We start from the raw sequence: 26,701 nt of genomic DNA on the forward strand, positions 1-26,701 counted from the left end.
GAATTGTGCACTTTGGCTTTATTTAGTTCCATGTTACTATTGACTTTTGAGTAAGCAAAGAAGTATAACACCTTTTTTTGTTGCAAATATTGCACCCATAAGATATTTAACTTGCACTTCCAGTTATACCAATTGGCAAATGCCAACATCAAGACGCTGGAACTCTGGATATAGGACTCATGGCAACAGGGATCCACTTGGAATAAGAGTAGTGGAACTCAGAATCGGTTTTGTTGCTACTCTCAGGGAACTCTGATCTCTTTTGGATGCATTTAGCTCATCCTCGAGCAGTTGGAGTAGCCTCAGAAGGTAGGTCTTGCAGGACTTGGAGGGGTTTGAGAGAGGGGAAGCTTGCTTCTTCTATTGTAAGATTCCTCCAATCACTCTCATTACTTCCTATTGCCATCACCCAGTTAAATCCCTGTTAATGTGCAGAAGGGTGAGAGAGGCAAAGTAAAGGAGGTTTTATGCCAGTTATGTCTCAGTATCCCTATAACTTAACTGAAAACTTTTTTTGGAATTTGTTTTTTGGGGGTTTTATTTTCCAATTTTTTTATTTTTTCATTTACATATAGAAACTCTTTTTGACAATTGTTTTCTGACATTTTAGAATTCATATTTTCTTCCTCCCTTCTATCCTAGGCAGTGAATAGTCTGATCTAGGTTATGCCTGTATTTTCACGTAATAACATATTCCCATTTGCTCAAGTCATGATAGGTCCCATGACATGGGTATTATTATACATTATCTAGATAAAGGATACAGGAAGCTGTTTTGGACTTTCCATTTGGATTTGAGAAAGGTTAGAGAGCAACAAAACTTATGTAGCTACCCTCTAAACTAACTTACTATAAATGCAATGTAAATGTTTTACCCATTTTTCTTCCCCCGATTTCACTTTCTGACTTGAGGTGATATGGAGTTTCTTGGACACAAAAGGAAACTTAATGTTAAGGAAGATACCTCCCTCCTTCTATGAGCTCTGTTGACTAGAAAATGAGGAGATAGCCAATGTTAACATTGGAGAATGTGAGTGTTATGGGTTTATTAGAAATAAAGAAATCTCTGAGCCTGTCATTTTGAGCTGAAGATCCAAATTTTAATTGTGGAAAATTAAAGCTGGAGATCTTACCACACCCAGTTTGTGATAAGACCCCATATAGATGTTCAACAGTATGTTTTATAACTTTTTGATAGCTAATTAGCATAAGTCATTAACTCATCTGCATGTACAGAGGATGTTAAAAAAAACATGCACTAGTGCTTGTGTGAATCATTTGCTATGAAGTTCTCAAAGTTAACTATCCTATTTAGGTCAGAGTAATCTTTCTCGGCCACAATTTTCTGGGGAGGCTATAGTGGCATCAGTCTTTAAAGGATCAAACACCTGAAGAAAACAAGGTTGTTTTCCTACTATCTTAATAGGTCAGCTGTACACTCTCCACTCTCAATGAACCCAGCTCCTTCTGCATGAATGTCACCTTCCCTAGATAACTACACAGATATGAAGTTTGAATTCCTCCAACAGCGGCTCAACATATTTACTTGTTATAATCTAATATGCTGAACTATATCCTCTCTTATACTATAGTTAATATTCTTTTTATTATAATTGACAAACACAGTTTACTAATTTTTTTCTTTACTAACTTTACTCTTTCTGAAACTTATAACTGCAATTATTGATTTAAAGAATTATATGTAATCATTCTGTTCATAATAATATAAAAGAAATAAAACAATTTTCCTTTCAGGTCCATGCTGGGCCAGAGACTCCTCTAGTCATAAGACCTCTGAGCAACTAAATAAAATTTCAGTAAGTTTACATTTCCCTTCCCATTTGATCACTCATTATCTGACTCAAAGTATGAGAGAAGGCAAATTAGGTAACCATGTTGCCTTAGGAATTCCTTTAACAGTAGCAGAAGTTCTACTTCTAGTACTCCAGATCTGGCAGTGTACCAGATTCCAAACTTCTCAAACTACTTACCTTGATAGGGATAGAGTCAGGAAGAATTGAATTCCAGGCCAGCCTCAGACATTTACTAACTCAGTGAACCTTGACAAGTCACTTAATCTCTATTTGCTTCATTTTCCTCAGCTACAAAATGGGAATCATAATAGCACCTACTTCTCAAGGTCATTGTGAGAAGCAATGGAGATATTATTGGTAAAGTGTTTACTTTGGGCAATTCCTAGTACATAGCATGTACATAGATACTTGTTCCCTACCCTTATCCTACTCTCATACTATATTATTAACAACTGGCTTTTAAACCAACAGGGAAGATAAATAGGAAAATCTTTTCTAATCTTTATCCCTTTCAGATCTATAACTCCTGATTGGGAATATGTGTATGCTTTATTTAAGATGATACTGGGAGGTAGACTAGTATAGTAGATAAAGGACTTAGAGTCAGAATTCCAGGGTTCAATGCCCCTTTCTGGAATATTTCAAATGTCTGCCCTGAGCTTAGTAAATTAATCTCTTGTTGCCTGAAGCAACTTTATAAAATTACAAACTGCAGAATTGATTCCAGTATACTTTGCTAGAGGGAATATCCTCACTAGTGACTTTCAACATAAATGAAATCACAGGTCTGGACAAAAAGAAAATGAACATCTTATCAGGACTGATCAGAATGCTTGATGTGGAATTTGATACCAATGAATGAAAGTGGCAGAATAAGTAATGAATGCATAAATCTTGTTCTTTTATCACATTACTGAACTATCATCCAAATAATGCACAATCAAGTACTTTTTTCCTGTAGAACAGGAAGGGAAAATAGAAATGTTTGCTTATAAATCTCTTCTTATAACATGGTACATCACATTTTTCAAGAAAAATAGGAAATTCCTAAATGGGAAAGACCCTAATTAACACCATCCCTATCACTCTCCCCATACATCCACTTGAAAGTTCATTCAATCCATTTTTCTGTTTTGCATGTAAAAGATTTTTTCCAGGGATGCTCTCATTCCTTAAATGGTTAGGTCACACCTTGGAACTCAGAGGCACAACTGTCCCCTCAGGGTGACAGTTGGTAGAAAACTGAGAATTCTACTTTTAAACAGTGGTTTTCAACCCTTTAGAACATTCTATATTCAGATATCTTTCCCATACTGAATTCAGCCAAAGGTCAAAGGCTTCATATAAGACCTGCATTTCTACCTCTTATCTGTAACCCTACAGTTTAGAATTGGTCTTTTGAGAGTTGCTGCTGAAGATAATGGAGATGGAGGACGTGGGGAACCCCACCAGCAAAGACAGTAAAGCCTTTCTCACAGGTTCTTTCTTCCTAACCCTGCCCTAGATTATCCTTATACATCTTCCTCATCCAGCTTTAATGCCATTCAGTACCAATTGTCTCTGCCTCTTTCAATTATTTCTCTCTCCTCTCATGTCATATGCCACTGCCCCTAAAACCCTTCCTTTCCTCCCATCCTACTTCAAGGAAGAGTTAGTAATGAAGACATTATAGAATAATAGCCCTGGAAAGAGCATTGCAGATGCTTTCTTCTATTCCTCCTCAATTTTAAAATCAAGAAAGCTGAATCTCATAAAAGTCCAATAACGGGTATTATCATAGGAATTAACCAACCAGGTGATGGACTTTTCTGTCAAATACAACTAAGGAAGATTTTCTACAAAGGCCTGAAGGGGTTTTTCATTCAGTTTTAATGGGAAAGATTATGCACCTTGAAGAGATCACCTAAGGAAATATTGGACTATGTAGAACATTAGATCTCTTGATTTGTAGTCAAAACAATAAATTTGGACTCAGGATGGGCTATCCTTCACATGTTGCATAGCCTTCTAAGGTCTCAGGTTTCTCATCTAATAAAACAAAGCTAACCAAGATACTGAAAAAAGTCAAGACAAACTTGGAATCTGTTTTAGTGGAAGGAGGTGTCTATAATGTAGAAATCACAAATTTTTGAACTATGTAAGATAAAATTTTGGAAGTAAGACTTAGATAAGGGCTGTTAAATGAAATTTTCTTGGAAAAAAAAAGAATGATGTGGAAGGAAAAAAGAATGGAAAAACAGACATGATGTAGAAAAAGGGAATTAGAAAGGGCCCTACCAAGATAGACTTTTTTCTCCTTCTAAGGAGGTACCTGTCTTCAAAGAATCTAAAGAATATGTACCTAAGCTGTGGATCCCATATAGAGGATTTGGCTGTGTTCCATTCTGTTCATATCCTCCATTTCCAATCCCTCAAATTCTTTTAAGCCTTTTTAGTCATTTTTCAATTTTATATTCTGGCTTCTAGTTCCTTTTAGTATGGCCTTGTACTTTTTTTTTCCTGCTGGGTCCTTGGGAATGGAAGTCCTCCAAATTACAATGACCAATCTGTCACCATGACCATTAAGCTGCTACCTTTTCTCTTCCCTAGATTTTATATCAATATTTTTTTCTAAAACAATGTCATCTGTGCCTAAAATAGGCACTGGGACCCACTTCTTCTAGATGACAGTTGATAGAATCTCAGTATTCTACTTTTTTGGAAAGTTAATTTTAAGTCCAGTACTCAGCTCTTTCATAATTCAGATTTCTTTCCAAATCCCTGAGGCCTAGAGCATAAAACAAGACCCGAGATTCCCTGGGTTTGTAGACATGAAAATTAGACAGTCTTTCAGAAGTTCCCACCCCAGACACTGGGGACAAACAGCCTAGAATACAGGAGGAGCAATAAAGCCAGTAAAATAATTGCAGTTCCCTCACCCTCTGGCCCCAAAATTTCCTAGTTCCTATTTCTTAGGTCCTACTTACATTTCCCACTTACTCACTTCCCCCCAACCTATGCACAAAGGTTAGTAACTTTGAGGTTTCTATAGATGGAAGTGACCACTTGTTATAGGGTAAGGGAGATTTATTATAGGCATACCAGATAATTCAAGCATTCAGCAGGTCTTTCAGTTATTGGAAGACATGGTTAGCAACCCTTTTTGTATAGTCACCCAGAGGTCTGCCTCTTCCTTTTGGCCATAGGAGTATTAGAGACAAGGGCCTCCAAAGGTAGGATAAAGTAGAAACTACTGCCATAATACAGCTCTCACACCTCAAATGATGTCAGCCTCTACTCTGGATTTTATAGAATTTATAGTCTTCAGGAAGCCTTAATAGAAAAATACCCAGCATTGTCTTTTTGATATGCCCAAGGTGCTAAATTGCTCCCTTTATTTCTCCAAGAATATTCATATGCAAGGCACTTGGTGGGTGGGGAGAGAAAGGTTTGAGAGCATCCTAGGAAAGAAAAGCTTTGCTTCTTATACCTTTCAAAGGACAATTCTGGGCCTCAGCAAATCTGAAGAACACTAATACTTTTGGTCACGGTTTTCTTTGATTTCTAAGCTGAAGTTACCATAAAAAGTATGGGATCTACTTCATTCTACTTATCCAATTCCAACTAAAACTATCAATTCTTGCAGCCCCCTTCATCTACATTTCAATTGGAAGATCGAGGTTGTAAAAGAAAAAAAAGGATCAGAATAGAATGGCAAAAGCAGAAAAGGCAAAGAAAATCCAGAATAAATAATAATAATAAAGCAACCTTCTAAAGGGAAGACAGGGAGAGGAGTACAGAAAGAATAGTGTTAAGAATCACTGAATTAGAGAGACATTTTGCCTCCATAAATAATGACATGAGTGAGAAGCAGAAGACTAAAACAGTGATCCCTTAAGAGGACACAGGAGGACTGGGCAATTCCACTCATTATAATCCTATTGATCTGGAGTCTGTCACCACAGTTACAGGCTTCCATGTGCCAGAGGCAGGATCAGCTTTTAAGTTAGTACTGTTAGATTTCCCTAGGAAAGGCACCCCAAATCAAAGGGCTTAAGAAAAAAAGTTCTATAAGCAAAGGAAACACCCAGGAAAGAATTTTTTAGTCCATTTAGATATTCAAATGTTGTTAAATATACAACTTTCCTGTCCTTTTGAAATATATTCTTCCCATCCTCTCCCCTCTCTTCCATATGTTCCTATTGTTCTTATATTCCAATTTCCAGGTCATTCTGACTTTACAATGATGCTTGCATCTCTTCACATAGATTTTGGATCATTGGTACACAAAGAATTAACTGTGTGGATGGAGGAGAGAGATTTGCTTATGATATTACTGATTTTATTCTTCCAAGTTTTGGCTTGAGAACTATATACCTACTTTATGTAGTTTTGCTGAGCCAAGTTTCTTTCAATCCTGTTTTGATACTGGATGAAATCAGGTTCTAGAAAGATCAATTCCTGCATCATGGTGTTTAGAGGATTAAGGTTAGGTAGAGATCTGCCCACTCAAAAGAGGAAGAAAGTATTTAGCAAATTTAATATTGCCAGATTGTTACTTCAAACATCTTGGTGAGAGATAACATCTTTGTACAAGCTGAACAAGAAATGAAAGAATCACCAAAGGGGCAGGAAATTATAATGCAAACTATTTAAAGACAAAGCAGAAGAACATTAGGGTACTAGTTCCTATTCACTTTCCTGGTGATCTTTGAAGATCATTTTCTCTTAGCCTAGTTTTATCATCTGTTGAATGAGAATAAGAACCATCCTGTTTAAGAGGGCTATTTAGAGCACCAAACATAATATATTTGAAGTTACCAAAGCAGTGAAACCTAAATGACTTAGACACAATGAAATACTATGAAAGGCATAGTAAAGATGATGATGATGATGTCTTGGAATTAGTGTGGTGTAAGGCCCTCCTGAAGTTTGAGAATTAGAATAGAAAGGGATGGATGCAAGAGATAGTGTGAAAGAATAAGCACACCTTGGTGGGTGGGGGGAGGAAGGGAATAAAAGAGGAGGAAGGGTAAAAGCTGGCTCTGCTGTTTGCTTCAGTTCCTCATCTGTCAAATGAGCTGGAGAAGGACACAGCAAACTACTCCAATTTCTTTGCCAAGAAAACCCCAAATGAAATCTTGAAGAGTTAGACATGAGTGAAATGATTGAACAACATATTGACACATATATAGACCCTATTATATAAGTATATGTGTATATATGTGTTATATCCATATACACATGCATGCACACACTTATGCATATTCTTTTAGAAAGTCAATTTGGTGGAGATGCAGTGTATAAGGCTTATTTTTCACCACCACATTTCTTCTTTTAGATTAAGGTTACCCAAGAAATAAGCCCCACTGATTGGCCTCACATTTGTGTTTTTAATAGTGAGGGTTTCTCTCTCATCTCTGTTCTCTGGGCAATTGCAGGATCTTCCTCTTTCCTAACTGTTATTATTAGTCAAGTGAAATTCTGGAGTTGGTTGTTAATGTTTGCCATTATCACTTCCTGGTTGTATCACCTGGACACCCAGAAGGATGCGCTAGGCATATAGAGTCTCCTACTTAGAAGTTACGTTAGTGATTACATTATCTAACATATCCAACCAGAAATTTCTCCTCCACAATCTTGAAGTGGTCTTCCAACCTGGAGTTGTATAATAGAGTGACACCAACTTGCGTTTGAAGTCTTTTACAACCTGGCTTCAATCTATATTTCCAATTTTATTTTGTATTATGCCCTTCTCTTCTTCCCCCTCCCCCAAGACTACCTGAAAACCAAACTTTCCTTTTTACTTTTTCATTCACACATGATATTCCATCTCCAGTCTCTACCTTTTCAAAGATTATAACCTGTATCTGTAATGTACTCATTACTGTTCCACTTTTCAAAATCACTAGTTTCCTTCAAAGTTCAACTCAAACACTACACCTTCTATAGGAGGCTGCTATGATTAAAATTCCCTAGAGACTGTATCTTAATTTATAATTATTTATTAAATGATGAAAAAGTAGATCAGAGAAAGAAAAGAAACTAACCATGTGGTAGTGTAGCCCTTAACTGCCTCCTCCCAGAGCTGGTTATGCCAGCTTCAAGTCAGACCTTGGGTGTGCTGGTCCTCCCTTAGCCATCCCTGAGCCAGACCACCTGTGTTGGCACTCTCCTAGCTGCCAGCTCCTGAACCAGTTTCATAATCACACTACAGGTGCCTCAGTGCTCTCAGCCACTTTCTCTGTCCTCAATTCCACAGCAAGAAAAAATCATTCCTTCCCCTGCTCCCAATTTACACTCCTTGTGATGCCCCTTTCCCAAACCCCTCTGATTTGGAGGACTCTGACCTTAGTCCAGATAAGAGGTGGGTTTTCCAGATGCCAAGAGTCATCAAATGGTCCTTAGAATGGCTGCTCAGCACAGGTACAGTGTCTCCAAGCATTGTAAGGAAGTCTCTACCTAGTGCCTCAGAGAGAGATGGTTCAGAGGCTCAGAAGTAAGATCTTTTGCTTTCAAATCCAAAAGTTGGGTTGCCAAAAAAAAAGAAACAAAGAAACAAAGAAAGAAACAAAGAAAGAAAATGGAGATGTAGGTTAGCGTAGGTAGCATTAGCATTAAATTTTCCACAATCTCCCCTCAGATTCGTAGGGAGACATTAGTCATCCCAGTGAATCATTCCATATATCTATGCATTTCAGGATTATCTCACCAGTTTACATAAAAGTTAAAAGATATTATACATTTCATGGAGGGTCCAGCTATAGTTGGATGTTTCTTACTATATTTAAAATGATTGATAGATGCAGTGACAAGGAGCCATTAGGGAACATTGCCTTTTTTTTTTGGCACAAGGGTTTTACGATCAAAATCAAATAAATCAAATATCAGTGCATGGGGAAGACAGAAAGGGATGGATGACCAAATCCTCAGAGTCTGTCTTGTTATATCCAAAGGCTCACTCAGAGTCTCAGGGATGCAGTGTCTGATTTCTGAGGATATCTTGTATTGATGTCCTCTTTTGTCCCTCTGGAATCATGATGATCCTTACAGCATTTTCTCCAGCTTTCCTGGTTCAAGACCTTGGCAATATTTTTCCCTAAAATTGCTTTTTAAAACTCTTAATCTATTAACCTTTAGCACATTTACATGAGGCCTTTATGAAATTCTGCCACTAGCTCTCAGCATTCCCCTTCACCTTGTATTTGAATAAGTTTTTAATATGTATATGCTGGTACCCCGTAAAGTGTGTGTGTGTGGTGTTAAAGCTTCATATTCTAGAGAATGGAAGCTCCTTGAGGGTAAAGTTTGTTTTTTTTTACTTTGTTATCACTATTACCTAGCATGGTGTCTGCCATGGAGTAGATTCTCTGACTCATGCTTGTTTTCTGGATTTATATATTAACTCTACATCTTTGTGACCCCACTCCCCTTCTATGCCCTATCCTCATAGATCCTAGTTTTCCCCTCTGGGGTTTACTCCCATAGTGAATGAAGTTGCTAGGTTTCCATCACTGTATCGTTCTTTCCTCCTTTTATTGACTTTTTTGTTCATCTTGCTATTCTAATTGGTTGACCCAGGCTGTACTAAGGAAGAGAAGCTGAGATTGCAGCTTTCTCCAGAGCCCCAGGAGTTAAGAAAAGTGTGTTTGGAGGAGGCTGTGGTTGAAAGGTAAATGTCTGTAGTTCTACGTGGATCTCTTCTTTCACATACACTTGGTGAATTTGTACATGCATTGTCATTAGGCTTCCTAATAAGAAAGACTGGTTTTTAGATGAAATGGATCTTAGATAACATTAGTTCAAATATTTATTCATTGAGAATAAGGAAACAGAACCAAATCACACAGCTACTTAGTGACCAAAAGACCTGAACTCATCCCCATTTCTGGAAATAATCACTTTGCTTTTTCTCTCCTAGTAACACATTCAATTTCTTGGTTTTCATTTCACTCTCTCTATGTCTAGAACTTTTGTTAGTCCTTCTCTTACGGTCATCCGATTGATTTTATTTCTGATCTTTTGCATATCATAGCTATTATTGAATACCATGGTGACTCCACCTTCAGCAGATGTTGTGCCACTTAGTGTATGGAGTTTCATTTAAACTCTGGTAACCCTAACTGGGAGCTGCTTTGGAAAAAGCCAAACTACATCCTCTCCAAGGCTGGTTGTGACTTCCATAGGTTATTACTTGTTAATATTTCCAATATGTGGTTCTTGATAATGGTCTATGTGTTGAGTACTCCATGGTACATATTTTCTCACTTAGGTTACATATTATTCACATCATGTTTTGAACTGACTGGGCCTTGTTTAACACCAGGACAGAGATTGATGGACTTGTGTCCCAAAGGGAGAGCATTTAGCCTCTACATGATGATACCTGGCCAGTTCTTGATGTCTCCAGGGCTCAAGTTGATACGGCTAGGATAGTACATGATGACGCTGAATCTCCCACCTTTATTTTATAAGCTGCATATCATTTCTAGCATTGCCTCCTGAAAGATCTGGCCCCTATTAACCCTTATTTAAGAGACATGTTATATATGGGCCCCTAGGGTGAAACAGGCCTGGCAACCAACAAGCCACAATTATTTTAAGTGAAGCCTACAGAAACAGCTTCATTATATAATATATAAAATTTGGCTTTAACTGTTTTCATGAAAACGAGAGATTCTAAGAAAATTAAAACCCTCAACACAATAAAATGACAACTTATTGCAAAGTGAAGAAAAGAAAAACAAACTTTGTTCTCTAAACAAGAAATGTACTAATTATTAAATTTATTTTATTGGTTACAGTTCTGACAAAATTCTCTTATAGAGATAATTATCCAGTGCTTTCTTTCTCTTGTTCCCTTATCAGTATCTGTTCTAGGAATACTTTAGAAAGTAATTTTTTAAAAACCTTTCTGTTTGAAAATATTATCCCATCCAGATTTTCCATTAATTTATACGTTCTTCCTCCCCAGGAAATGAGGCAAATTAATGTCATAAAGGGAAAGGGTTAGAAGGGGAAGCAAGGTATGGAGGAGGTATGAAAGAGAGGAAAATGAAGAAGAAAGAGGAGTGAAAAATGGAAATAATAAGAAAGAATTAAAAATTCATAAGGAGAAGAGGGAAGAAGTTTCTAAAGATAAGATTATTTGAGAGAAAAGAGATGGGTATGTAAAGACAAGGTGACAAAAAATGAATGAAGAGACTTTGGAAAGCAAGATAGAGGAGGGAAGAGAGGGAAAGAAAGCTGCATGAGGAATGAGCAACAGATTAATCTCTGGAGTGGTCTTTTTATTGTTTGACTGGTCCTCTAAAGGCTCTCTGTGGCTTTTCATTATTTGGAGATAGCAGAGAATATGGGAGAAAGGATATTAAAAGTTTTCTAGAGCCCTTACACAGGGTTGGTTGGCCACCCAACTTTTTCACTATTTAGGTGATGTCATCTGCCTATTGTGAAATATGGAATTAGTCAAGTATTCAAAGAGGGCCACACTCAAACTACTACAACTGAAGCATATCAGAGAGGGCCTTTGTGGTCAAAGGTCTCCAGTATAACACTGATTTCATCAGTGTCATGGCATCTCTAAATCCCGGGCAAAGGAGAGATGATCAAGGGAAAGCCAGGCCCTAGTTTCTGTCTTGACCTAATTAATAAAAATAAAGTGTTACCAATAGCCTATAGAACCCTAATGCCATTCCCTCAAATATTTCTGATGATGAAAAAGGAATCATCAATTGATAGGATCGTTTTTAGCTGGTAGAGTCTTCAGAGATCCTATAGCCATCTTGTGACAGGTGGAGAAACTAAAGCCCATAATGGTTAAGCAATTGTGTGAGATCTCACAGCTAAAGACTAAATCAATTGGGATTCACATTCAGTTTTTATTACTACCAAAGCAAACATTGCTCTTCCCACTGACACATTCTCTGTTATGTACTCTCTGGCGCACACAATCTGGGGTTTTGGGGTGTCTAGGGGAAGCTTGTACCCCCTTATCATTGTAACATAAAGAGTTGTAATTATTTAAACCCTTACCTTCCATCTTAGAATCAATACTGCACATTGGTTCCAAGGCAGAAGAGCAGTAAGGGCTAGGCAAAGGGTTGAGGGTGGGGCATTAAGTGACTTGCCCAGGGTCACACAGGAAGATTTGAATCCAAGACTTCTTTCCTCTAGGCTGGCTCTCAATCCACTGAACCACCTAGCTGCCCCCTTGAGTGTCCATTAGAAGGATGGTTTAAATTGTTTTTAGGGTTGACAGCTGAGTATCCAACTACTTTAAAGACTGATCGTGTTCATTTAATCTCCATTTTATAATTATTACAGTAATTCCTGTTACGCAAGGTCACTGAACATATCTTAGATTGCCTAAGTGGAAGTTTGGACTTTGGAGACTGCATGCTATGGAGCCCCACAAGTTTTCAGCAAGAAAACAACAGGTTTGTCGAATTTCAACCCTGAGGAGAGAAACTGAGTCTCCTCTCAAGAATGGAGTCTAGGTGTGCTTCAGATTTTTATTAAAAATAACACATATTTATATACAATGTATTATGTAGATAATACATTTTCCAAGTGACTATATACATTTGTTTCCACATTTGATTCTCCCTTCCCCAGGAAATAGCATCCATGTTACAGATGAGGAAATTGAGGCTACAGTAGGGGTAAAAGGATCAGTGAAAGCCATATGGCTAGTTAGTAGCAGAGCTAGGACTCAGACTTGTGTTGACTGATTCTATGTAGATTTACAAAGTACCAGGAATTCTCTTTTCTTTATAGTTGCCTAAATGGATGCTGAGTTGCTTTTGACATTTCAGTGTAGGTGAAATGTCAAGGAGAGAGATATGTGAAAATTTAAAAAGGATACCAGACGGGGATTCCTGGCATCTCCTTTGAATATGAGATTGAGTGGGACTAGAGCCAGGGCTGCTAGTAAGTTAAATAAATAGCAGAGAGCAACATGGCATCTGAGACCTGGATGCACAGGGGAGGACACATTTTAACTTTCATGACTGCAACTGTTTTCAGAGCCCTAGAATTCCTGGGCTCAAAGGACTATAGACATTTCTTTTGTGATAAATGTTTCACTGGAGTATCATGAACTCTGGGGGACACACAAAGGAAGCAAAGGATAAATATTGCCTGTCTGATTGGGGGGGGGGGGATTATTTCCAGGGACTTCCCTAGAGTTTGGATGTCTTTGCCTCCCTTATCAAACCAAAACTGGCCATTGTGGGAGCCACCTGGGACCCTTCACACATGACTCTTGTGCTTCTAGCATTCCTGGGGGAAGATTTTTACTACTTTGCTTGTTTGTAGATCTTACTGATCTGGAAATTTCTGGGAGAGTGATGGAGAAATGGACCTCACGGAGAAACTGACCTCAGCCTCTAGTGTAGAGGTTAGAATGAGGATGCCGGAGAAAAAGCAGCTTCGGGGACTATTTCATTTCTTTCTTCCGAGATTTGTCCTCATATCAGAAGCAGTGCCAGAACCAGCCCCCAAATGGGAATTTTGCCCAGGGGCATCAGCCTGGGGTGGAGTGCATGCTTCCTCATGAAGCTGAGTGATTGCCTACTTAGTAGGACTATTCTCTGCACTCTCCTGCCCTACTAGCCTAATGAATGGCCTAGAGTGGGACTGTGTGGTGTCTTGCCTTACCTGCTCAATTGAATTTGCTAGTTTCTGCTAGTTATAGCTCTGATCAGAAGGATGTCCACCAGAGCACAATGATGACCTCTTCAGATCCTCAAGGTGAGAGATAGGTAAAGGGAGTCAGGGCTGGGGAGGAGTCAATCTTGTTCCCACCTGGGAGGGACTGAGGGAAGAGAGGATTAAATTCAGCTGCCACAATAATCGAGGGCTACTATGGTGGATGTCTGGCACCAATTTGTTTGAAGGCATGGCTGGAGCTGGCATTCCTTTTTTTCTTTGCTGTTCTAGACTTACCTTCTAGTGCACCATGGCTGATTCATGACTTTCCAACTTCAAAGCTTCTCCCTTTTTAACTACTCTTTAAACTTCTAGGTGTATATAAATGCCTTGAGCACTTAAATGCTTAATTTTTTTTTAAATTAAAACCTTTACCTCCCACCTTAGAGTCAATACTATGTATTGGTTCCAAGACAGAAGAGAGGTAAAGGCTAGGCAATGGGGGTTAAGTGACTTGCCCAGGGTGACACAGCTGGGAAGTATCTGAGGCTGGATTTGAACCTAGGACCTCCCATCTCTAGGCCTGGCTCTCAATCCACTGAGCAACCCAGCTACCCCAAGTGTTGCATTTTAAATGCTTTTTGCATTGAATTCCACCCTGCTATCTTCCACCTTAAAGCACCAAGGACAATTACAAAATCTTCCTGATTCCCTGAACTAGCTGGTTTCTTCTACAAATTTGTTAAACCTAAACCCTAACTATCTATGCTGCAGCTCCCACAGCCCCTCAAACTCTGGACTTTACCCTTTCCCCCTATTGATTTTTGCCTTTCATCTTCTTTGTCCATATCACTTAGAATAGCAGCATGTGCTTCCAAGGATTTGTTTTTTTAATACAAATATAATTTTTTCAATTGAAACATAGCAACTACCAACACAAAAACACAAAAAAGTAATTTAAAATGATCTTATGTGATAAATGATAGCATTTTAATTGATTTTTATCATGTAAATTAACTTTCAGAAGATAGAGGAATAATAATGATGTTTTGGGTACCCTGAATCCCACTTTAGTGATTTAGCCTCTTAAAGCTTACCCAGGCTTTATTGATATTCCCTGTTAATTTGCTTATCAGATGTCCCAAGCCTGGGCTAGCCTGAGGGCAATTAACCTGTATTTTTGTTACAGGACCAATTTGCATGCTAAAAGATTCAGAGATCTTCATTTTTATCTCTTCCTGAAAATTTTTTGTATGTTTCTGTTTTTTCCCTTTTTTTGTCATTAGCTTTCATATTTAATGGGTTTGTGTGTCAATGTGTATTTCCTTTTTCTGAGTACTTTTTAAAAATTTTGTATCTTTATCAATTATCTTCCTAGATTTCATGACATCATATATATATATTTTTTTGATTTGATGGCAATAGTTTATCCAATGAGATTCTTCTCACCCCAGCTCCCTAAAGCCCATTCGAGACATTCAGTTTTCAGTCATGATTTGTCTACCCAGGAACTGCTAATCAGGTAAAAGATTTTCTTGAATTGATGTTTTCTTGTGACATTTTCAATGTAGGAAAATACAAATAATTTTCACAGGATCATAGATGTAGAGCTGGAAAGGAGCTCACAAGTCATCTTGTCCAACGCTGTCACTTTTCAAAGGAGGAAATGATGTTTCCATCAAAATCTGACCACCTTGAGACAACCACAGTTTACAATGAACTACCCTTGCCTTTTGCTCTTGCTATACCTGTCTAAACATCTACAGAGAACTCCTAGCCACATCTATCTATCTTAACTCCTCCCGCTCTTGCCTGTGGCTATTGCCTATGGTTACTTCTTATTATCCTTCTTAGCTTGGCACTTCTGACATCGATATTGAGTCGTCCTTGTAGTTCTTTTCCTTAAGACAACTGCAAGTTATAACTTCCCCAAATGGTTTTGGAAACCACGCCATAGCTTATACCTGGAAGCCCAAGTGAGGGATTCTGTCTTTTAAAGCTTGCCTAGCAGAGGTTACAGTCTGGGCTGCCCTGAGGGTAAATGTCTACCTGTATTTTTGTTATTAGTCTGATTTGCATATTAGAGTATTCTGAGAGGCTTTCTCTTTTTGTACTGGAGCTTGGGAATGTTTTGGGAAGTATATTTTCCATCTTCAAATATGCTTATTTAGATGGATAGAGGATTGTGAGGAAATCAGTTTGATTTCCTTTTGTGTGAGATGGAAATTCAAGGAGACCTTGACAATATCAAAGTACACTCTCTTTAACCATTATATTTAAAGAGAGATGGCCACCTCTGCCTTGACTGCACTGGAAACAGACTCAGCCTGGTACAATGTTCCTGATACAAAATGTTCCTGGGTTTACAGAGACACTCCCAACTTAGAGGAAAATACAATAGACTTATTTTATATATTCAAGCAAATTGACATTTTCAAGAAGTTAAAAATAGCTTTGCAGTGGGTACATTTGGGCAAATTGACATTTTAAAGACGTTGGAAACAGATACAAAGAGAGGAGGAGTTTGGGACTGGATTGTCTGGGCGGGGCTAATGTAAGGATCAGTCCAGCCATTGGGCTTGACCTCCTGGAAGAAACTTCCAATACAAAAGGAGAGACTTCTGGGACAAAAAGGGTACTTAAAATTTGATATTTAAGATTTGATCAGTCTGGGATACCTGCAGCAGGCAAGTTCCCAAACAAACTAAAAAAGAGACCCAACCTAGAACACTTAAAGCTATAAGGCTTTTGTAAATGGATGGGGGATGAGGATGGGAACTTTTTTGATTTTAATAACTCTTAATAACTTGAGAATAACACTAAATTCTCATTCCACATACTTTGATTTTTGATAAATCGTGTTCTGGTTGTTTTTATTTCTTCTCATTTTGGACAGACTGTCTTGTTTTCTTTTAAATCAGACAATCTTGACAAATTTTCTGATTTTACTTCTTAGCTGCTTATAAAATCCTCTCTATGGCAAGTCAGATAACAAGGTTTCTGAGTGAGTTGAAATGGCCTTTTCTCTCTATTGAAATCCAGTAGATGATTGTCTGCTGTAGCCTGTCCTTTTATTTAAATACTTGCTGAATATTTTCTCATGAAATTTCCTGAAAAATTGATTAGACTCTTTACATTTTGGGGGAGTCCAATTACTCATATTTTTTCTCTTTTAAGTCCATTATTTTGGTTTACAAGCCTTTTATGACCCCTTCTACTTTATTTGTTGCTTGGTCTTTTATTGCTCTTTTGTCCTGACCTTCCTTCTAACACAGAAATATACTATACTACTTAAAATTTTTATTTCTCATTGATTCCATGTTTTTATTAAAATTTTCAACTTCTCACACTGCTGGGGTTTTTTTGTGGGTAGGAGGTTATCTAGTTCTATTGTCAATGATGGTAACTCTTTTGTTAGATATCAGCCATCTTTACTGATGACTCTTGAAGTTCTTTTATCTTCTTTAAAGTGTTAATATGATTTTCTGGAGGGTTTTTTATTTGTTTTGTCAAACCCAATTCTTTTTCTTGGAGTAGTTTATGTTAATTCATTTTTTTCCCCTTCTAATAAGTTCTCACCAGAATCTTTTAATCTATAATATTTGTTGATTGTATTGAATTCTCTCTTTCCTTATCTTTTTCTATTTTCCTATGCAAGGACTTTTCTGTTGTAAATCTTATGGTTACTCTCTTGTAGTCTTTATTTTTTTTTACTTTTCTTCTTTTAATTTTCTTTGAACACATTTGTTAACTCTCCTTTCTGGGTTTATTGAGGGGTCTGGTCTTTTACCAAGTTTTATTAAGCCTTCTTTCAAGAAACCTTCAAAATCTTCAATTTGAGTCACATTTCACTAATTCCTGATTGGGATAGGAAGACAGCATGAGTTGATGAAAAACTAGAATTATTATATTCTTTTGAAGAGAAGAATTGCCAAGTCTATAGAAAGTAGACTGTGTAGTCTGAAAGATCTATGTTTAAGTTCTAACTCAGACACATACTAATTTTGTGAGCATAGACAAGTAAAAGAACCTGTTTTAATAAATCTAAAATAATGCCAATTATTGATCCATTTTGGTGGTGAGAGTTTCCACACTCAATGATGAAATCATAAATCTGAAACAAAAAAGGCATGTTCTTGATTTGAATGCAAATGAAGTTAATCACTTTAATTTTTTAAAAATAGTTGAATTTTTTTGTTTGCTTAAACTTGGGGGAAAAAACACTTTCACAAATACAAAAAGAGAATTTCATTTGAGATTTCTGAATGACAAAGCTATTTACATGCCTCAGTGGATAGTTCATAGTAGTACTTTATCAAATAATGAATATTGATTGACTATTTATTTCTCTTGTTCCAATTCATTTTCTATAAGAAAAATAACCATTCTGTAATGTTTACATCATCGTCTAGGAATGAGAGAGGAAAGCTGAACCAAGCTACTCAGGGTTGTTGGTCTGCCATTAAGTAGCAGTTACCTTTCATTTCTACTTATGTGTCTTCACATCAGCCATCTTATTTATCCATGTGAGTAGCCCAAAGTAAGAACATGAAGCAGAAATTCTACCAGAAAAAGGATTTTTCCATTCCCAGTTGGATACAAAACCCTGTTGGAGAGAAGAAAGGGGAATGTAAGGGCCATGTAAACTGGGAATAGAATTTTAATCTCTCAAGAACAGTGATATGATGAATGATACAAATACCTTAATTTTCCTTTTCTGACTTTAACATTTCTAGACTGGAGAAAGGTGAAAAACTGGTGAGGAAGAAGTAAGTTGATGGGATTTTCATTGGTTTTTCCAGAAGCCATAGGTTAACAAGGAGCCTTCACCTCAGCCTTTCCAGGGAAATCATCAGTGCCCTGAAACCCCAATAACAGACTTTCTCCTGCCCTACGAAAACTTTTGACCTTATTTAAACTACTGGAAACCTAATTACTAAGACGAATGGCTCAGCTATGCATACTTCACCCTTGTCAGAACTCAATGTTTTTTTTTTTATTTTTATAAAACTTAATTTGAAGTCCTAGCCTGGGCTCTGGCTTATTTGGAAGTAACTTGGATCCCTCAGGCAGACATTGAAGAAGAAAGGAATGATAGGGACCTTTCCCTAGCAGCACTGTCACTGTGTGCCAGGACACAGAAAAAGAGTTCACTGACCAGGAGCCAACCCTAATATTATTTCAAAGAGAAGCTAAACCCCAGGCCTTACCAGAAGGCAGAAGAAGGGGAAGGTAGGGTAACAATTCCTGATAGACTGCTCAGAGAATCTATTTCCATGGTTTTCTACCCACTATGTTCCTTACTCCAGAGGCTCTCATTGAGCACTTGCAGTGTGAGATGAAGGAATTCTGTTTTAAACATCCAAGTATTCATGATCACATGGTAGAGATAAGACATTACTAGGAAAAAGAGAAAAAGATAAAGTATCATCAATACAGACAATCAATCAAGCCATCCTCTAGGGCCATGAAAGAAGTATCTACTATAAGAAATAGATGAACAAAGAACAGGTTATCACAAGCAAAGAAGAATCTGAGTGTACAAGTAATAGATTTTAGTAGCAAACTGTTTGAATTTCATTTTTCATTATTTATAAATTAGGCAGTTATGAATATTTTTGTATTGAATAAGATCATGCCTTAGGGATTTAATTTGTATTTTTGTGAAAATTGATTTTAAACTATTTTCTGGTGACTGTTGATTGTATTTCTCCTTTTGAAAAGCATATATGCATATCATTTGGTCATGTTTGTAGTGGAGGATGCCTATGAAACATAAAGAGAACTAAAAATTGTCCATGGATTTTGGATAGAAGAATATAAAAGGGTATTTAAAGCAAAAATATATTTTTTTCTCTTCTTGGATCTTCTGATTTTAGCTGCACATATTTTGTTTGTGCAATAGCTTTTTTTGTGATCAATATTTTCATTTTTGTTTTTTTTAATAATTCCATCTACTATCTGTCCAGTTTCACTCATTTCCCCCATCTATATTTGTGAAAGAAAAACTCCTGCATTTTGTACTTTTTTTTTGATGACTTTTTGATCATCTATCCATCAGGAATTTATTGTGTTATACAATGTAAGATGCTAACATATTTATAGCTTTCTAGTTTTCATAATAGCTCATATAAATAGAATCCATTTTCCAGGAGTCTGTGTTCTTGGTTTAATCTAACTAGACTACCATGCATATTTGTTTCTATCCATTGTCCATCTAATTATTCTAATAAGCATCTTATATTTTATCATGTACAAAATGGTTCTGCTAATTCTTGCTTTATAATATAGTTCTGAGATCTCATCAGAACATACTTAGTTCTTTTATTTCCACTAAAATAACATTTTTTTTAATTTATAAAACTTCCCTTTGATAATTTATTGGTATAATACTAAAGTTTAATAGAGTATTTTAAGTAGTATTGTGAATTTTACTATGTTGGTTCAGCCTTAACATGAATATAGAGTTTCTAATTATTTTGTTATCATTTCTGTAAAAATTTTTGCTATTTATATAATTTGTTTTCTAAAAAGAGATGTAATCAAATTAAAATGATAAAAAAAAACACAGAGGGAGTAAATCTAGCAGGAATACAAGTCTTGTGATTTCTGTATTTCAGGTTTAGGGTTTCCCCGAATGGAATTGTGCCTCACTACTGGAGAGTCTGGTGACCACTTTCCTCTCTCCAATGCCCCTACTTCCCATAGGGACCTCTGCAATTGTCTGGATTAGGATGGATGACTACCTTGAGAACTTTGGGATATCTAAAAAATTTGGTCCTTCAGGTTGTTAAAGAGTCAACTCACTTCCCATCATATCTGCTGTGTCCCAAAATAACTCAGCAGTCACTACAATCAAGATCTAGAGTTGTCCCCCTACATTGTGGTTCAGTCCCTTTCTGTTGCAGGGGCATATACTTGCTTCTTTAGGATTTTGGTGTTTTCCAGAGCCTTTACTTTCTCTATACTAGATGCTGCCTAAGTTTTTCCCTTCTCCTCTAAAGGGGGATCCCAAACTCCTAATACTCCGGCTGCTGTCTTTTAGCCAATGCAACCTCTTGGGTCCAATGATTCTTCCTTCTGTTGCTGTCATCTCTGAAGCTAAGAGGTTGCATTTCTGCCTCTCCTTGCTGTTCATAGGAACTTGGAGGTCCAGAATTTCCTTCAATTCCATTATTACCCATAATTTCTGACACCTCTTGCATTATGTTAAACCCTCACCATAACTGTCATTTCTGGGACTGGAGATAGGAAGGCCCCTTATACAGGTTCAAGATGTATCATTTCCCCAATGTTAAAAAAAAAAATAACTCATGTAACCAAAATGTTATAGCAGCACTTTTTATTTGGCAAAAATCTTGATACAAAGTGCATACTCATTAAGGGGATAGTTCAAGTTTTAGTACAAGAATATAGTGAAATATTACTATGCTGTAACAAACAATATTGTGAGTATAGAGAAGCATAGAAAGACTTAAAAAAACCCCGATTCAAATGGAAATGGGCAGAACAAGGAAAAAAATATATGCTATCACTAAAATGATCAAAATGAAAAAAGAACAAAATAGTTGAACTGAGTGCTATGAAAGTATCATGATCAATTTTGTCCCCAAACAAAAGTTATATGAAGGAACTTGTCCTCGTTTATCTTAAGGAATGAGGGTCTATGGGTGTGTAAGATTGAGTATAATATGATTTCCTTGATATGTTCAATAGTTTTGCTTAATTTTCCACAATTAAAAAAATAGAAGTAATTTATGTCTGAGAAGGGAATAAGAAAAGGATGCTTTGGGAAACAGAGGTAATGTAAATACAAAAGCTATCAATAAAATCCACTTTAAAATAAAATTCAAAATATGACCCCTGAAGCCCAGAGTTGAATGAACCAATGCATGAAAATTCAAAATTAAGAGGTTACTATAGACTAATCATTATGCTAAACATTAGAGGTACAAAAAAAAAAAGTGAGCCAGACAGTTGATTCTCTCAAGTTGTTATATTTTAATAGGGGAAGATAACACATAAAGTTGAAGCACATGATTAGAAAGGTAGAAATTTGAAATGAGATTTGATATACAGATGGCCAATCAAGCTTTCTTTTCACTGTTTCATACTTAGTGGTCAGAAATAGGTATCATATTGTCATGATTAAGATAAAAGTAAACTGAGGTACAAAACTTGAAGCACTATCAGTTTATTAGCCAAGTGTGAATTTGCCAATAAATAGGGTCTTTGCCTCCTCAACTAAAACCCAAAATGAGGGTTGTGCCATTTCCTTGGACCAAAGGAGGAGCATTACAAAATTAGAAGACAGAATCATAGGTGAGGAAAATGATTGTTTACATAGTTAAAAGCATCATAGGTATTCGGGACAATTTGATTGGATGGACATCAGGAATATAGGACCAGCACTCGCCCTTCTTCCTAATTCTATTGCTAGGAAATTGCTGATTAAGGCCATCTACATACTACAAGAATAACTAATGGTATATAGATATCATATTTAAGTGTGCAAAAACAACTAGTGGTAGATAAGACTGAGTAGTCAAGAACTGTGATAGTATAAAGATAACAGGTTTACTGCAAGCAAAAGTGATTTATGGGACAGATGAACTTTTAAACTTGGAGAGAAAAACTGGTCATCATAAGGAAAACTGAACTTTTTACTTTTTTTTCCTGAACTTCTGAACTTAAAGACAAAGGAATGTGACTTTAGTCATACAAAATGTTGTTGGTGATAAAGAATAGAATTAATTACAACATGGAATCAAGATCAATTTGGTTTTCTCAATAGAGAGGAATTTGTTTTTGTCAAGAAATGTATTGGAAACTCCCAGTGTGGAAATGTTCTTTACCAACTGTGGAAATTGGAACCTATTTTAGAAACTGATTGGGTCACTCGGAGGTTAAACAGATAGTGAAAAAGCTAGAAGGCAAACTTAAACTCCAAGGAAGATCCTCTAGCTTGTCTATGCAATGTTGCCACTAAAAGAATTTAGTAGTTTAATAATTTTTAAAGTTTGAACATACTATTTTAGCCTTCAAACAAAACACTCAAACCTTCAACCTGAAAATTTCAAATTAAAGATAACAGTGTTAGACTTTTTGTAATCATTGCAGAAAAGTTCCTGAATTACATAATGTTAACCCAAGAGGTTGCATTTCCAGCTCCCTCAAAAATGTAGACAAATCTTTGAGGCTGATTATGTGGAATTGATTTTATCAGTATGAAAAGATTTATTAAACACCCTCTATGTGCCAGGCACTGTGCTGTTTTACAAATATCTTAGTTGATCCTCACAACCCACCCTGGAGGGCAAATTCTATAACCCTCCTGTTACAGGTAGACTAAACTTCCCCATAGTCGCACAGCGAGGTCACACAATTTATATCTTATTTGATCCTTAAAGCAACCTTGAGGTAAGTAGTGAAATTTCACCAGCAGTGTGATGTACCACTCCTGTGTTTCTCCATGGTCCCATTGTCTCTTTTTGACAGATGGAAAAACCAAAGCCACAGGAGTGATATGATTCCCTAGAGCCATACAACTAGTAAGTGATGGATCTAGGAGCCACACAGCATACACAGGAGAGGACACATTTTCATTTATTTTTCAGGGATGCATATATTTTAAAAGCTACAATAAAATTCATTTTCCAACACAGATAAGATTCCTATTCTCCCTCCTATTCCCTATCCCCTACCCGTTAACTTCCACCGAGAAAACTTTGCATTTACACTGTATGATCTTGTATGCACCTAGTTATTTTTTATTGTCATTCTTCCTCCATTTCCTCTTCCCAAATTAGAATGAGGTCCTTCAGAGCAAGGACTATGTTTTTGCCTTTCTTTGTATTCACAATGTTTAGTGATACTGACTAGCAAAAATTTCTAGGGGAGATCACTCTACTGTGTTGATTACAGGTTTTCCTGATCTAGAGATTATTGAGAAAACCAACAAGAAAACCGTTCTCAGTCCCTGGTGCAGAAGTTAGGATGGGGATAGCAGCTGAAAGATGATCAAGGGTAGCTGAAGAATTCTTTTAATTGCCATTTAGCTTCTAATGGGTTATTACTGATTGATGACATTGAGGAAGGATTCATAGAAGAGAGAATATTTGATCCTAAATCTTAGACCATGTTCAGCAATGACTTGTGGATTCTTTTGTCCCTTTCTACCCTTCTACCTGGAGCTTCAATGACACAGTTACCCATGTAGGGTATCAGTTCCTCCTCTTAACATTTCCTCAGAGAATTTGGTCTTCAGCATTGAGGCTTTCATCTTTTTATTTTACAAATAGTCAAATGTTCCTGATACACAATAGAAAAATGTTTGTTGAATTCTCAAGTGACAGAATCCCACATTTGGGCACTGTGCCTTCTAGCTCTACCTGGGTCTCTGAGCTTTTGGCTTCTTCAACTCAAAGATCTACTGCACATTTTTTTGTTTAAAAAAGAATTCAAACATGATTTACTTAGACATTCTATTGCTTTCTTTTGACACAAAATCATATACATTGACTAAGAAGATGGTTTTGCAATTTTTTAAACTTCCATATCCCTTAAATTTTTCTCCTTTAAATTTTCATTTGTACAAATGTTAATATTGTCTCACAAAGGTAAAATATGTTGTCTTCCACAAATTATAGAGTCATAAAACAACATATCCTTATCAAAGTATTTTGTTCCTATCATGGCAGAGATCTAGCATAGAGAATCCAAGCTTAAGAAGGATCACCTCTCTATAGTGAGGTCAAGCAATCAACCAAGCAAATCATAACTTATTTGTACTGTAAAACACTGAGCAAGATCCTGGGAATACAAAGATAAAAATGACAAGAGTCCTCTGCCCTCAAGGAGTTTATATTCTATCATATGTCATATGTCCATTTTGTGAATGATGCCCTAATTATATCAAGCCCCTGAACAATCATCCTCCTAGATTAGTTCTGTAAAATCCCAAAAGAGGTTAGCTTAGTTACACACAAACAAACCTCATGGATGAACAATGTCTTTATCTATTGTCCAGATGTTTGTCCAGTTAATTGTTTGAACAAATCCATTCATCAAGATACAATATATTCTGGGACTAACTTGTGCAATTGTAATATCTCTCCAAATAAATATATTTATAATTTTATCTACCTTTGTGGCTATATTTTCCTTGAGACACTGCAAATTAAAATGAGAAATTAAAGGACTTATCAATTGGAGAATAGCTAAACAAGTTGCATATGATTGTGATGGAATACTATTGTGCTACAAGAAATGACGAGCAGGATGATTTCAGAAAAATCTGGAAAGACATGTTCTGATACAAAGTGAAGTGAGAAGAACCAGAAGATTATACACATTTGCAGCAATATTTTTTAATGAATAGCTGTGAATGACCTAGATATTCTCAGCAATGCAGTGATCCAAGACAGTCTCAGAAACTAATGATGAAAAATATCTGCCCTCCAAGAAAGAACTGATAGTGTGAATGCAGAATAAAATAGGCTATATTTCAATTTCTACTTTTTGTGTATGATTTCTTCCACAAAATGACTAATATGGAAAAATGTGCTGTATTATTGTATATGCAAAATCTACATTCAATTATCTTAGAATGGGGTGGGGGAGAGAGGGAGAGAAGAGGACACTTTAAAAAATGAACATTAAAATGGTTTTTACATGTAATAGGGAAAATTTTTTAAAATTACAAATGGACAGTGAGTTGGTTTCCAAATGCTGGTTCTAATTTTCCAAATGATATAAGAAGCAGGTAGTAAACTTCCGGTCAAGATGGCAGCTTAGAGAAACCTAAAGTTCAGACCTCCAGAAACCCTTCCTTACCGATCTCAAATTGAATGCCCCTAGGGCACCAAAATTCAAAACAAACAACAGAATAGACCCCAGGAACCCTCCTCCTCCTGGACCTGGACCTGGATCAAAAGGTACGGCCCCCCAAAAGCCAGAACCTGAGATCACTCGGATCTAAGGGATAGGCAGAAGGAAGATCCCAGGACCCAGCCCCCCAACCCAGAGTGCTAAGTCCAAGGCAGCAGAGGAAACCTCAGAGCCTCAGGGCCGGCTATTCTGAAGGCTGCTTCCTGAAAACAACCTGACTCAGTCGCGGGGGCACCCAACACAGACAGCAGGGAAAAAGAGAGAGACTGGAGGAGCCTGTAGCCCCCTGGCCGAATCCTTCCATCCGAGTCTCAGGGAAGGTGCCTGCCTCAGGGCATACTCAGTTCAACCCAGTGGAAGTTAATCCTATCAGGAGCCCTCGGAGCTCTGGGAGGCTGCGCTCTCCCCTCCTTCCCCCTCAGAGTGCAGGGTCTTCTGGCCTACAAAGGCATAGAAACACCTCGTGGAGAGTACCAAGCCAGCCTCAGAGCATGGAAGTAAGGCAACGGAGAAGCATCGGGAGGGAACTGAAGAGGACAGTAACACCGAAACACCAGCAATTCCTGGCTTCCCCGGGAAGACAGAACAACAACTACATAGAATGGACAATTTGCTTAGGGCTAAAGCCTCTGAACACCGGAAAGAGGTAAGAAAAGCTACTCCTCCCCACTCAGATAGAGATGGCAAACAGCACAGAAGCACAGAAGCCTCAAAACTCCAAGAAAAATAAGAAGGGGGCGACTTTGGACACATTTTATGGAGCGAAAATACAAAATACAGAGGAGATAGAAGAGGAAACACAAACAAATGCTCCGAAACCTCCCAAAGGAAATGGAAACTCTCCACAATCTCATGAAGAATTTGAATCGAAAAAATCCCCAGGGCCTGATGGATTCACCGGTGAATTCTATCAAACATTCAGAGAACAGTTAATCCCAATACTATACAAACTATTTGACATAATAAGCAAAGAGGGAGTTCTACCAAACTCCTTTTATGACACAAACATGGTACTGATTCCAAAACCAGGCAGGTCAAAAACAGAGAAAGAAAATTATAGACCAATCTCCCTAATGAATATAGATGCAAAAATCATAAATAGGATACTAGCAAAAAGACTCCAGCAAGTGATCAGAAGGGTCATCCACCATGATCAAGTAGGATTTATACCAAGGATACAGGGCTGGTTCAATATTAGGAAAACCATCCACATAATTGACCATATCAACAAGCAAACCAACAAAAATCACATGATTATTTCAATAGACGCAGAAAAAGCCTTTGATAAAATACATCCATTCCTATTGAAAACACTAGAAAGCATAGGAATAGAAGGATCGTTCCTAAAAATAATAAACAGTATATAT

The 26,701-nt window shown here is 37.1% G+C and overlaps 1 long non-coding RNA gene across 6 annotated transcripts; it reads left to right on the plus strand.

The window, feature by feature from the left end:
* Window positions 1–24,526, plus strand: LOC103094649 (uncharacterized). 6 transcript variants are annotated; one of them, XR_008914864.1, is made up of 6 exons: window positions 1–309; window positions 1,756–1,817; window positions 9,375–9,465; window positions 12,120–12,232; window positions 13,113–13,547; window positions 14,824–24,526. It is a non-coding gene; the product is annotated as an uncharacterized LOC103094649 (long non-coding RNA). The 6 variants fall into 6 exon arrangements; XR_008914863.1 differs by lacking the exons at window positions 1–309; window positions 1,756–1,817 and adding an exon at window positions 1,843–2,171; XR_008914862.1 differs by lacking the exons at window positions 1–309; window positions 1,756–1,817 and having other exon boundaries at window positions 2,209–9,465; window positions 14,824–14,967; window positions 17,858–24,526.
* Window positions 24,527–26,701: the final 2,175 nt, after the last annotated feature.

The sequence above is a fragment of the Monodelphis domestica genome, chromosome 1, assembly GCF_027887165.1.
Source record: "Monodelphis domestica isolate mMonDom1 chromosome 1, mMonDom1.pri, whole genome shotgun sequence".
In the NCBI taxonomy this organism is placed as follows: domain Eukaryota; kingdom Metazoa; phylum Chordata; class Mammalia; order Didelphimorphia; family Didelphidae; genus Monodelphis; species Monodelphis domestica.